Source organism: Sarcophilus harrisii, chromosome 6 (assembly GCF_902635505.1).
Source record: "Sarcophilus harrisii chromosome 6, mSarHar1.11, whole genome shotgun sequence".
NCBI classification, from domain to species: domain Eukaryota; kingdom Metazoa; phylum Chordata; class Mammalia; order Dasyuromorphia; family Dasyuridae; genus Sarcophilus; species Sarcophilus harrisii.
This window is the reverse complement of record NC_045431.1, coordinates 230,446,493-230,461,777: the sequence shown is the minus strand read 5'-3', so window position 1 is coordinate 230,461,777 and position 15,285 is coordinate 230,446,493.

Genomic DNA, 15,285 nt, shown 5'->3' with positions numbered 1-15,285 from the left:
CCAATTAATTTTCCCATTTTGTAAATAAGGAAGTCAAAACCCAAGGAAGCAGTATAAGTGAGAGACAAAATACAAACTCAAGTTTTCAGATTCCAAATTAGATCTGAAGTTTCTGATAGAAAATGAGAATTAAGAAACCCTGAAAAGAGATGAGTTGAATTGAGAAAATGTCCTTCTCTCCCTTCTTGGTGGGGATTATGGAGTCTTCAGAGAGGATTAGTACCTCTGATATGAGAGCCTTTTTCAGAGCTGACCACCCACCTTTGGTATCCACCTGTCACCCACCTCTCACCTGTAGCTTCAAGAAGCTATATAGCATGATATAGAATAAAAGAAGATTCAAAAAAGTGAAAAGAAAGTCAACTTTCAATATATCATCAGGGACGCCCTAATTATTCTCCTAGGCTCAATCAAAGGTCCTGAAGGATTAGTGCTAAGAACTCAAAATCAGACTTAACATATATTGGATTACCTGCATCTACAGAGGGAGTTGGGGACGACGGATTTGCAAGGCTGATGATTATCAGGGTTGATTGATTTCTCAGAATAAGGCCAGATAAATTGCCATGAAATGAAGCCCCCTGAGTTATGAAAAATAAAGAATCAGGCTCTCTGTTCTTTCCCTCTCCTCCACTCCCATCATACTGGGAAAAGTGCAAAGAAATGTGGATTATATCAAAGCCACCTTAAAGATGCCTAATTGCCTTCTGGGGGAGGGGAGGCAGTCAATCCCATATAGTCATCATCAGTTGGACACTGCTTAATTTCAATTAAGGCCAAAAGATTTTGGGGCTTTATGGGTAAAGATTATTACAATTAGAAAGAATATTGGATTTGGACTCAGAAGACTTTTATGCAAATCCCAATTTTGCCCTTGACTAATGTGTCATCTCTGAGCCTCCGTTTCCCCATCTGTAAAATAAGGCAAAGTAATGTCTAAGGTCTCCACATTTACTGTTCCCTAATTCTGTAAACACTGACTTTTCACAGAACAGGAAGGAAGGAAGGAAGGAAGGAAGGAAGGAAGGAAGGAAGGAAGGAAGGAAGGAAGGAAGGAAGGAAGGAAGGAAGGAAGGAAGAGAAGGAGGGAGGGAGGGAGGAAGGAAAGAGAAGGAGGGAGGGAAGGAAGGAAGGAAGGGAGGAAGAAAAGCATCAAATACAAAAAGAAGAGTATCTATAAAGAAGGTGTGGTCCACATTTTGTATCACTGGTAACTTTGGATAGAGAAGCTTCAATTGAGTGATGAAGGAGGAAGTCAAATCACAAAGAGGAAAGTGAGTGAGTGGAGAGGAAATGGATACAATTGAGTTTAGACAATTTTTTCCCTGGGAATTTGACTGTGAGAGGAAAGATAAATATAGTTTTTTAGCTTATGGATGTAATAGGGTCAAAAAAAGGTTTTTGGCTGTTGTTTTGTTTTGAAAATTTGTTTTGAAGAGACTTGGGCACATTTACAAACAAAAGGGAAGAAATCAATAGCTAGGAAGAAACTGAAGATGGGAGAGATGGATGTGTGTGTTATTAGGGAGCATTCTGATGGAAGAAATGGGGAGAGGATGCTATCAAGACATAGGTGTACATAGTACATGTGGAATCTCTCTATGCATTGCTATGAATCAAAAGTACTTATTTTAAAAAAGAGAAAGTGAAACATTTCATTAGAAAAACAATTGATCTGGAGAACAGATCAAAGAGAAATAATATAAGAATAACTGGACTATCTGAAAATTATGATAAAAAGGAATTTAGTTACAATATTATAAGAAATTACCTAGGAAAATTGTCTTGAAGTTCTAGAACAAGAAAGCAAAGTAGAAATAGAAAAAAATCCGCTAATCACAACTTGAAAGAGATCCCAGGAGGAAAACTTATAGGAATATCATAATCAAGTTTCAAAGCTCCCAGGGTAAGGAGAAAATATTGAAAGCGCAAGAAAAAAATTTAAATGTCACAGAGCTACAATAAGATTACATAAAACCTAGCAGCTATTATGTTGAAGGACCATAGATCTTAAAACACTATATTCCATAGAGCAAAAGAGCTAAAATTATGACCATGGGCAACTTATGCCCAAAAGTTAAGTAAAATACTGAATAGAAAAAAAATCTATTGAACTCAAAGAATTTTAGGTTTTTGTTGACAAAACCCCTAGAACTTGAGGGAAATTTTTGACATAAACATCTAGAAAATATGTAAGGTAAACCTTAAAGATTAATTAGAAGGGACTCAATAAAATCAAATTGTTTATATAGTGAAAGTCTTAGCAGTACTCTTATGATTGTCATCATTATTTGGGTAATTTAAAAGAATGGCGTGGGCTGAACTGAGTATGCTGCCAGTGATTCTAAAATATAAAACTGTGTAGAGAGAGATAAAAAGGAGTAATTATCTCATACAAATGAGGCATAAAAGGAAAAATTAATACACAACAAGCTAGCAGGGAGAGCACGGGTAGTGCTGAAACCTGACTCTCATTGGGAATGGGTTAAAGAAGGAACAACATATATATATATATATATATATACATATATATATACATATATATATGTATATATATATGTATATATATATGTATATATATATATATGTATATATGTATATATATATGTATATATATATATATATATATATATATATATATATATATATCTAGAAGGGTATAAAAGTCTTCTAAATTCAGAAAGAAATAAGAGAATAACTGGGTAGATTAAGGAATAGAAGGGCAAGGTAATGAATAGAAATAAAGAAAACGAGTGAGGAAAGACAGGGTAAATAAGATGAGAAGAATGGTGAGGAAAAATGGGAAAGAAGAAAATACACTACAAATAATTGTAGCTTAGAATGTGAATGGGACACATTTACCCATAAAAGGAATGGATAACAGGTTAAAAATTTGATGTATTACTTTCAGGAAACATTATAAACATGGGAGATATATACAAAGATAACATACAGGGCAATAGTAGTATTTTATATGTAAAAAGAAACAACAGCAAACAGGAATAGTAATCATAATCTCAAAGTTAAAGTTAAAATTGATTTAATCAAAAATGAAAAAATAGAGAAACTTCACCATGTGTCAACAATATTATTCAATATTGTTTTAGGCCATTTAAAATACCTAGACATTATAAAATACTTGAGTGTATACCTGTCAAAACAGAGACAAGAACTATTTAAAAACAAAGATAAGATACTGTATGCAAATAAGCTCATATCTAAATAATTGAAATTATATTTATTGTTCATAGATGGATAAAGTCAATATAATTTTAGTTTTAGTTTTTTCTGCTAGGCAATTGGGGTTAAGTGACTTACTTGGAGGTTTTCCTGATTCCAGGCAGTGCTGTCCACCACACCACATCCTAATATAATTTTTAAATGACAATTTTTACCTAATTGATCTATTTATTTAATGTCACTCCAATTAAATTACTAAAAATTTATTTTACTGAATTAGAAAAAATAATAACTTCATTTGGAAGAATAAGAAATCACAAACTTCAAAGAAACTGGGAGAGGTGGGGAGACGTAAAAGAAGTAGATCTAGCAGTACCAAACCTTAAACTAGATTACAAGGTAAGAACATTGTGGAAGTAAAAAAGCATAATTTTGATTATTTTAAATTATTTTTGGTATAAATAAAACCTATGTGTCTGAGAACAGAAGGAATGCAGAAAATTGGGGGGAAAACTTTCATAGGACACTTTCAGATAGGTTGTGATTGGGTTAGAATATTGCTATGGAATAGGAAATGATGAGGTGGTTGATTTAGAAAAATATGAAAAGACTTGTGCTTGTGAAGAAAGATGTTATCTATTATCAGAGAAACAGGTGATAGATAGAAATAAGCATGTATTATGTATGTGTGTGTGAGTGTATATATGTATATATGTGTATTTTAATCATGTTTATCTATCTATAGATATAGGTATACTTAATTGTAACCTTCTTTAAAAGGTGGGGGCGGAGAGGAATGGAGAAAAAATAAAGTAAAAAGTGCAAAGCAGAGAACAACAACAACAAAATCAGGAAGTAAAGAAAAGCCAGGAAGTTTTGAAAACAATTTATTATATAGGTTTTCTTGGAAATGTATTGTTTTATACTGAATCCTCTCTCATGGTCTGCTGTGTATAAGGAAATATATCTTTTTTCTTTCCTTATTTTGTATTTAAGTTTAAAATTTTTTAAATTACCAAAAAAAATACACATCCAAAAAAAATGATCTTCATGAGAAGAAAAGCTTTCTCTTTATCAGCGATTGCAATAAAGAAGAGAATGAAGGATGGCATCAAGGAGTTGTAAGATGCAGAGAAGGGGAGAAAGGGGACCTCTATTTTCTCAGTATGGTGTGGAGCAAGGCCCTCAGCTGAGAAGAGGTAACATGGGAAGCATGAAGAGAGAAGGAGTTTAGAAGAGTCTCTGCACAGTGAGAAAGAAAATCAATTAGGGAGTAACAGTATTGCCTTCCTGCAGTGAGGGCCCAGCTTAGATTAGATAAAAAATTTGTCGTTATCTCAGTCTGCAGATTTTTATCACTTCCTCCAGCACTCTTCAGCCTCCCATGAGTAGGAGAGGAAGACAATAATGTTGGGAATAATCCAGTGTTAAGCCTTGGCAAGGCATGATGGATAATAAGTTAAGGGCACAAGTAATTGAAGAGTTGAAAATAGCATAATATTGAATTAGGTGACTGTAAGGATGACTTTGGGAATAGAGGTAAGAGAGAACTGGGAAACCAGAATAGGAATGATAGCCTTGGAAACTACTGAGGGATGGAGAGACTGGAAGTCTTAGTGATGAGGAGGAGCAATTTAGGAGAAGCAAGGCATGAGGAGAAATGAAGTGATGAAGGGTTATGGTCTATGAGGAAATTTTAGAATTCTTGCTTATAAAAGTGAAATCTTGAGGTTGAGGTTGAAATTAAGGGTGTGGCCAATCTTCTGTAGTAAAGTAGAAGGTAAGGTAAGTAGGTAAAGTAGAGTAAAAAGGAGATCATGGGAATTGAAAAGATTGAGGAACTGAGAGGTTGGGGTGTTTGAGGGATGTAAAAATGTAGAGGGACAGAAAATAGGGTAGACAGACTGTGAATCAGGAACTGGACACTTTGGAAAAAGGAAGGCCAATAACCTCAGGGCCGGTAGATAATTGCTTTTGGTATCTGAACTGGGTGATAATTTAACAATTCTAGACCCTGAAAAAAGAAATGATTTTTGGTGATGGAAGAGGGAGCGTTTGGAAGTAACAATGGAGAACAAGGAGTATTTGTCTTCCTTTCCAACTTCAATGTGTCAGGGAATATGAGAGAAAGTTGAAAGAATTGCTAGGAATTCTGGATATGGGGGAAGAGATTAAGTCATTAGAAGTCCTTGGAGATGGACAGAGTATGAAAGGAAGATTTTGACAATAAAGGAAATTTGTTAATGGTAGAACAGGAATTCCAGAGATTACAAGGAAAGAAGAGAGCAGAACTAAATTAGGATTTGGGAAAAGTTGGAGATGAGATAAATGGAAGATGAGAGAATAAGAAATAAGGATTGGGAAGGAAATATTTTATATTCAGGCAGCTGGAATCATTATCACTGGAACTTCTAAATAAGTAAGAAAGAGGTGATGGGAATTTTCTAGTCATTGGGGATGAGACTGGGCATAGTGGAAACATCTTAGCAATTGCTATAGTGACGGGAGCAGATGGGTGTATTGTTTAATTCTACTTTGAAGTGATAATTCTGCTTCTTAAGATCTAACTGATCAGTTGCCAACCCCAGGATCCTTTGACCTAAAATGGTATGCTAGTCTTTCTTTCTGTCAGAGTTGGGTAGGGGAAGACCATCAGCTGTGCTAACCCCTAGGCTAAACTAATTACACCCAGGATGCACAGTTCTCTGTACAAACATTATGCCCCACACACATACACACTGAATTTTCATTTGGACGCAAGAGTTCCCAATTCTTACTTAATATCTTAATTTGGATATTATCTAGTTTCTTAATATCTAGTTTCCACAATCTAATCAGTGTTTAAAACTAACCCAGGAATAAGAAGGGAGGGGAGGAATGGGCTCCATTTTCCACACTGAGAAACATCAGGTTATAGAGCTAGTACAATCTTGTTTTTATAAAAATTCCCTGAGCAGCTCTGAAGGAAAGGCACTAAATGAATTCTAAAAAGACACACGTGGACATATACACTAAACGTGTACATGTACAGCTACAAAGTTGTCCTGACCTGATAGGTAGAAATGGGAGTGTACCAGAGGAAGATGGCAGCAGAGATCTCTTTTGGAGAGACAGATTCTCAAAATATCAAAGCAGAAGAAAGAGAGCAAGATGTAAAAAGGAAAGGGACCATAAGAAACCAGCTCAATGATTTTTCTTGCATAGCATGATGAATATGGAAATATATTTAGAAGAATTGCACATATTTAACCTATATCAGATTGGTTGCTATCTAGGGAGGAGAAAGGGAGGAAAATTTGGAACACAAAGTTTTCCAAAGGTAAATGTTGAAAACTATCTTTGCACATATTTGAAAAAATAAAATACTATTTTTTAAAAAAAGAGAGAAAAAAAATCATATCAAAACGATTCACTCGACTCTTAATTGTGATGACATCCTGAAAGAAACATAATGTCCCAACAATATCAGAGATTTACCAGTGTGGCTTTCAAGTTAGTTATTCGTTTCTCCCTCTGCTATGGAATGACCCACTTCCTTTTTCAACAGAACATCTCCTGGTTTATTTCTTTTGGACCATTTCTTTAGCACAAGTCTCAGATCCTCGAGTAGATATTTGATCTCATCAATTACAGAGTTCTTTTCCAACAATTCATATTACCACCAACTCATTCATGCCCACCCAGACTGGGTGACTTGTTTCTGTTCTCCTAAAAGTTCACTAGAAAGGAATAGACCCAATGTTTTTCCTGACATCCATCTCTCCCAAAATCAGTCAGGTACCAGAAGAGCCCTGTGGCTTTCTACCTGCCATCCCTTACTCTTGGGATCTTCTCTCCTTAATTGTATCCTTGACTACTGCTCCTTAAGTTCACCAGTTAAATTTAAGCACCTGCTCACAGCCAATGTTCACCTTTCCACAGGTAAGTCATCGTTGATAGTATCCTGCTTCCTAGCATAGCATGATGGGGACCTGGTTAGTTAGATGGGAAGTCAAGAGATTGCTAATCTGGCTCCGTCACTTACTTCCTATATTTCTTCAGCAAAATATCCCAAGCCATAGTTTTTCCTCACCTGTAAAACACAAATTTAGATGCTCTCTGTATTCCCTTCCCACCCTAGAAGCTAGATCTGGTGTTATAACTACAACAGCCATTAGTAACATGAGAAGTACTTAGGAGAGGGAGGGAATAGATTAGATGAGGAAGAGATTGGGAGGAGGTAGGATCTGGGCAGGCTTCGTGGAAGGGATGATACATTTAATTGGACATTAGTTGCTTTGAACCCGATTTAGTTGAGGATACTGGAAGGCTCCAATTGGGAGCTGCTAGCCAGGATCACACTTTTGAAGGCACTTATTATCATCCTATTGCAGGTGCTCTCATGATTTCGGGCTCCTGCCAGCAGGCTGTGAAATGAGGGATCTAATTGAAAACCTTAAACTGCAGCTGATGAGTGTGGATCCTACAGGTGAGGCACTTCATTCATTATGCAGAGGATGTGCCGGACAAAAGCTGTGAATCAGCCCATCCTCATTCTGGGGGATGTAAAGCAAAAGCTTCCCTTTCCTCTAGCTCAGGGCAGGTCCTTTCAGCCCCAGGGACTGGATCAGCACAAGAGTACCCACCTCTTTCCCCCAAACTTCTATTTCTTTATCTGGAAAATTGAGATCATAATAACAGACTGAATTACTCCCTAGTTTTGGTGGGAGGATAAAATGAGATCATAGATAGAAAAACACTTCAACAGCTTAAAGTGCTAACAGACCATGTGGTTATTATCACTGGTCTCCTTATTTAATATAGTACCAGGATAAGAATCAGAGAGCCATATAAATATCAGAAGGGGTGAAATCCACTGACAGCTTTTCTTATTTTTCTTACTTCACTGAAATAAAAAAATAATCCTGTGGATGACAGTCCATAGAGCCAAAGGTGGTCCCAATTCTGCCATTAATGTCTGTGTAGTCTTATCTAAGTCACTTTCCTTGTTTTGCCCTCAGTTTCCTCATTTGTAAATGAAGGTGTTGGACTCAACATCTAAAATCCCTTTCAGCTCTTAACATTTCATGTTCTATGTCTCAATGTTTCATCCAGCTGTGACATTTATTTTTCTCTGTTTTCTCCAGATCTAACAGCCTGTGTTTATGCAACCGATAGATATGGATTTATAGACCCTGACTACAGAGAAGAACCAGACTTTCTCATTCCTTTAAGTTAATTTGATAATGCCCAAAAAACATACCAATTAATTGCTTGATTACATCTCTAGCCAAATTCAGATAACTTTTTGGAAGCCTGGATTTCTTTCTTTCTTTCTTTTCAATTTTTATGGGCAAAGGACTTAGCATGGGTAGATTTTTGCCACTCGTGAAATGGTGATCAGATTTAAACAGCTTGAGAAGGTCATCTCTATTACTTACATCTCTGTTTTCAGGATCTAACATTCTATGTTTATTTACATCGTGTTCTAAGGTCCCTCCAGCTCTAGCATTCTATGTTCTAATACCACTTCTGACAGCTCTGACATTCTGTCTCCTAAAAAATCTGTGAACTAACATTTGATGTTCCGAGGTCCCTCTGACCTTTAATATTATAGGTTCTAAAGGACCTTTTTCTCCAACATTCCAGATTCTAGGGTCTTTCTTCTGATTCAAAAAGCCTGACTCCACCCTTAAGCTAAGAATTCTATGTCCTCCAAGACATGTCCATTCTCTCTGCTTGCTAAGGGAACTATTTTCAGTACGAGGTCAGTGGATTAACTAAAGTTTTTTTCCTCCACCTCTAGGAATGCTGACTACTTGTCTGGGAATGGACTGACTGGGATAAGGAAGCTAGAGACAGGATAAGGCTAAATGGGAGGGTCTCAGACCTAAAGTACATTTGGGAAGCATTGCTTAGAAAGTGACTCCCTCAAAGCAGGAATCACACTCAGGAGTTGTGCAAACTTGGCAAGGAGATTGCTTGATTTAAGCCTCAGCTTCCTCACCTTCACAATGAAGGGAATGGACCAGATGTCCTGGTAAGGATCTTTTTGGTCTATCGGTTGATTTAAGGTTTAATTGCTCTGGTGTGGTGTTTTGGCTTACAAAAAGCATGAATTCTTATAGATCTAAAGCCACAAGGCTCTTGAGAGTTCATTCAGTCCAAACCCTTCATTTCCCATGGAAGAAACTGAGGTACAGAAGGGTGATGTTGCTTCTGCAGGATCACACAGCATACACGAGGCAGGATTTGAAATTATCTTCCTGATTCTAAATTCAGCCTCATGCTGTCTACACTCTGGAGCATTATTCTTATCCCCAAGTCAAAAATACATGGGTTTACTTCATATCCTTCCTTTTGTCCAATCATCTCAGCTGGTCCTATTCTTTATGGCCCCTTTGGGGGTTTTCTTAACAAAAATACGGGAATGATGTGCCGTTTCCTTCTCCAGTTCATTTTACAGATGAGGAAACTGAGGCAGATGGAGGTTAAAGTGACTTGCCTGGGCTTTTTCAGCTAAGTAAATGTCTGAGGCAGGTTTGAATTCAGGTCTTCCTGGCTTTAGGTACAGCGATCTATCTACCGAGTCACCCAGCTGGCCCAGATGCTTCCTAGCTGTAAAATGAATAAATCCGAAAGGATTCATTAAGTTTTTATTATGTGCTAAGTACTATGCTAAGTGCTGGGGATAGAAATATACCAACAAAGATAATCTTTGACCTCAAGAAGTCTAGTTCTGATCAAGGTGATAATACCCTTAAAGCCAGGACACTTGGGTACAGAAAATAATAGGAGACTGTTGACACATTCCATACAGGAACAATGATGGAAATGGTTTGGTTGATTTAAGTTCAAGGCTTAAGCCCGACAGCCCTTTCTGGAACAGTTATCTGGGACAAGAAGGCCCCTAACAGGAGCAGTCCCAGGGCTGAAGTTCCTTCAGACCAAAGGCACATTCTCCTGTGAGGCATTTTGGGGCTGTTGAGGAAGCCATGGAGGAGGCAGTCAGAGCTGAGGAGTGAAGGATGAGCAGAATCCTAACCTCGATTTCCTGACATACAAGAGGAGGTGGTTGGACTTGCTGGCCTTCAAGGTCTCTCTTAGCTCCAATCTATGATCTTAAAACAATATGATCTCATTGCAGAAGCAGGACCCTTAGCCAATCCAGCCCGTAACACCCAGCAGACCTCACCCTGACCATTTACTTCCCAAAGAAAATACATTAATCTCAGTGACACACTTGCTTGTCAGAAATTTCATTACCAGAAGTAGCAATAACACAGGAGAAAAGGGGATATATGTACTCCAGACAGAACTACAGATGTTCTGGCAGCTCTGTGATGGGGAGATTGCCTGGGACATGAAGAAGGAAGGGGCTTTGGGCAAAGATTGGTGGGGGAGGGAAGAGCTCTAGTAATTACAGCCACCCAAACTAGATTAGGCTGTCTCTCAAAGTCTCTAAATGAAGGCCAAATGACGCTTTGCCAAGGATGCAGGGAGGGAATCCTTCACTGCAGAGACTGGATAAGATAATGTCCAAGGTCCCTTCCAACTTTCAAATTTTGTGATTCCGTGACTAGTCTCCAGAGCAGCAGCCCGGCTCCCAATGTTACAGGATGAAGAATCCCGAGGACGACAGTCCCTAGACATTGCTGTCTCCCTGATTTTTTGACACAGCAGCGAGATGACAACCAGATGGCCTACTTTCTCCCCATGGCAATGAGAATCATCCTTGTTCAATGATTTATCTCCTAGTGTCAGAAAATCACAGGATAGTCATGAGTAGAGGCAGGGCAAACGTTGCCAGGAAGGGCTGTCCTGCTCAGCTGAGTATCCAAGTCCGTTGCGAGTCCCTCGCTAGCCAGAAGCAGCAGAAGTCTCTTTTCTGTCTCTGGTGTCCCCCTCATTCCTGGCCCCAGTGAATCAGGAATGGAGGAGAAACCCTTCACGGGGTCAATTTGGCAATGAGAGGAAAGGAGAGGGAAAGTGAACTGATGATGATATATTAAGGATGAAGGATCTGGCTGCAGACTCGGGGACCAGTGGGAGCTAGATGAGAACATAAATACACAGAATGTCAAAATGAGGAGGGACTTTGGAGCAGACTATCAAAGCAACTCCCCTAACAACTAAGTACAGAACTCCCCTTCCTGCACTCTGTGAGCCTCATCTAACTGGCCTTTTTGCTACTTTTCCCACCTCCCTATCTTTGCAATGACTGTGCTTAAAATACACTCCCTCTAAATTGTGGTATATGAATGTTATGGAATATTATTGTTCTGTAAGAAATGACCAGCAGGATGAATACAGAGAGGCTTGGAGAGACTGACATGAACTGATGCTGAGTGAAATGAACAGAACCAGGAGATCATTATCTACCTCAACAACGATACTGTATAAGGATGTATTCTGATGGAAGTGGATTTCTTCGACAAAAAGAAGATCTAACTGAGTTTCAATTGATCAAGGATGGACAGAAGCAGCTACACCCAAAGAAACAACACTGGGAAATGAATGTAAACTGTTGGCGTTTTGGGTCTTCTTCCCGGATTATTTTTACTTTCTGAATCCAATTCTCCCTGTGCAAAAAGAGAACTGTTCAGTTCTGCACACAGATATTGTATCTAGGATATATTGTAACCTATTTAACATGTATAGGACTGCTTGCCATCTGGGGGAGGGGGTGGAGGGAGAGAGGGGAAAAGTCGGAACAGAAGTGAGTGCAAGGGATAATGTTGTAAGAAATTGCTCAGGCATGGTCTCTGTCAATAAAAACTTATAATAAAAATTTTAAAAAAATACACTCCCTCATTATATTTTTAAAATCAAAACACTGCTCAGGACCTACGTTCTATGTGGAGCCTTTCTTAATTTACTCACACCACCTTCTATTATCTGTCCCTTAAATTTACATCACAGTTATTCCTTCCACACTATGTCTTTCTCCATTGCGGTTTCGATAAATTATGGGTAAGCATAAGACATTGAATGGGAGTTTGGGGAGAGTTCCGAAGCAGCCAAAGATAACATGTGAAGGCCAATAGATGAGAACCAGCAAACAACATAGAAAAGCCTTAGAAATTCAGAAATTCATAAAACATCCTTATTGCATTGTATAAGATCAACATATTTTGTCTTTTAATACCACAATAATTCAGGCTTCTTCTCTGGTACAAAGGGAGGGCCAAAAAAATTGACACAAAATTTTCCAGATCATGGAGGGATAACTAAATATCAGTTTGTATTTTGGTGCATATATTTGTTTATAAAGAAACTGTAATTTAGCACAGCATTGTGTACATTGCTATTTTTTATTTATTTATTTTTTTTGCTGAGGCAATTGGGGTTAAGTGATTTTTCCAGGTCACACAGCTGGGAAGTGTGAAGTGTCTGAGGTCACATTTGAACTCAAGTCCTCCTGACTTCAGGGCTGATGCTCTGTCCACTGCACCACCTAGCTGCCCCTATATTGCTGTTATTAAGTCATTTTCAGCTGTGTCTCTTTGTGACTCCTTTTGGGTTTTCTTGGCAAAGATACGATTTCCCATTTCCTTCTCTAGCTCATTTTGCAGATAAGGAAACTGAATCAAACAGGGTGAAGTGACTTGTCTAAGATCACACTACTATTAAGTGTCTGAGGCCAGATTTGATTTCAGAAAGATGTCTTCTGACTCCGCTGCGCCACCTAGCTGCTGTGGACACTTAATAAGAGCCCATTGATCAGTTGATTGAAAAGAAAATATAAAACATTACAAGACGATGAAGTCTGAAATCATAAAACATCGAAGGGAAGCTGGAGGGGACATAAGCACTCAGAACATGGGCTATTATCATTGGGAAGGACTTCAGAGATCTTCTTCAACAGCTCTTTTCACAGATGTGTATAATCAAAGACTTTGGATGGGAACAGACTCCTATTTAACATAAAACGTTCTCTGCCTTCATCTGTTTCCCTCTCCCAGTCTAGTATCCTAAGGGTGTACCAAAGTAAGAAAAAAGGAGATTTATTTCCAAAACATTTCTCAGCAATCCACCCCCTCCCCTCGTCGTTCATCCTTCGGAGCAGACACAAGAATCCCGTGGCCCTCAGCCTCCTCATTGAAAGCAGTTCTGTACTTCTGTGCCTCATCTTCCCCATCTGAAAACTCCCACTTGGGAGTTTATCCCCATTGGGATTCTTTGATTAACATCCTAAGGAAAGCTTTTCCAAATGCTCTCAGACACCTGGAGACGAGCCTCTGTTTCCAGCATCCCCCATTGGAATCGTGCCCTCTCCCCTCCTCTCTTGGGAATTTGTTTATCCTTTCCTGCTTCTCCCTGCTGGCTCCTGCCCCTGCCTCTCTTACTTCTAACTCATTCCTTATTCTCTGCTCCAGAAACGAAAACATATAATGAGCCTTATAGAGTTTTCTACTTGATTTATACGTGATTATCAAGGATGCTTTGGGGTCTTCTGTCTGCTGAAATGCATAGCCAATTATAAGGTAGATAAAAAGCCCCAGGTTCAGTTTTTTAAAAAACTGCTTTGGCAGCATAAACATAAAGCTTAACTTAACAAGTGTTCCATAAAGTGTTTACTTAGTTGTTTAAATTCTTGTAGCGTGTGACCTTTGCCCCCGAGTCCTTGGGGGGGCCTTCAGCTGATTGTTAACATTCTCAGTTGCAGGAAACTCCTTTTCAGTCTGATCTATAGATTCACCATTTTTTGAATCCAAGACATTTTTAAAAAAATTAATATGCCCAGTCATAATGTGAATGCCATAAATACTCAAGAATGGTGGGTAGATGATGATTACCGCACATAGTAGGTCCTCAACATCTATTTCTTAGGATCCTTTTTAGAGTTAAAATGGGCTTAAGAAATCATCAAATCCAACACTTTATTTTAGGTAGGAAAAAATCGAGGTACTAGGCAATTTAGTGCAGCTAGTAAGTATCTAAGGAGAGATGTGAGCCAGGTGTTCCAGACTCCAAGTCTCGTGTTTCCCCACTTTTGAACGAATATTATTGGGGTAGGGACTGGATCTGTGGTTTCTTTTTTTCCAGAGCTCTCTATGAAGAAAGTTTCCAATTGTAGGTGAGGACCTTCTTTAGAATTTTTCATTTTAGAGGGATGCTGAGAAAACGGAAAACGTACGGGACTTTCTAGGGGTCAGTCAGCACATTTTTGTGGCAGGACCCGAATCCGGTTCATTATGGCTTTGAGATCTGCTCTCCATTTACCAGGCTGCACTGCCTCTCGGAGGGACTGTTAGTCTAAGGATAAAATAGAATTAGAAAGATAAATCTGTTAAGGGTAGGATGGGGGTGGGGAATAAACCGGATACAAAAAAAGCCACTTTTCTATTGTCTCTGGTCAAATGGCTTCCCTGACCATGGAGAATCAAGAATTTATTTTGATGCTTCAGTGTAAACTGTGGAAAGGATAGTTTGTACTAGAGGATTTCCTGTCGAGTTGTAGCGTGGCCATTTGCTGCCTTTCTACACTTAAGATGGGAGAAGGCTGACCAGAGAACAGATTTATCAGAAAAAGAAATGGGATTTGGGTGCCCTACAAGCTCAAGATGAGTCACCAGTGTAACATGGAAACCAAGAACGTCAGTGGGATTTTTAGATTTCATTAAAAGAAGAGAAAAATAGAGACACACACACAAAGACACAGAGAGAAAGAGAGAGGGGAAGGAAGACAGAGAGAGAGAGACAGACAGAGAAAGACAGAGACAGAGAGATAGAGACAGAGACAGAGAAACAAAGACAGAGAGAAAGAGACAGAGACAGAGAAACAAAGACAGAGAGAAAGAGACAGAGACAGAGAAACAAAGACAGAGAGAAAGAGACAGAGACAGAGAAACAGAAACAGAGAGATAGAGACAGAGTGTGTGTGTACAGAGACAGAGATATATATATATATATATATATATATATATATATATATGTACATATATATATACACACACACACACACACACACATAAAGACAGAGAGAATCAGAGACAGAGAGTCAAAGACAGAGACAGAGAAAGACAGATATATGTGTGTGTGTGTATATATATATATATATGTATATATAGATACAGACAGAAAAAGAAAGAGACAGAAAGAGAAACAGACACACACAGAAAG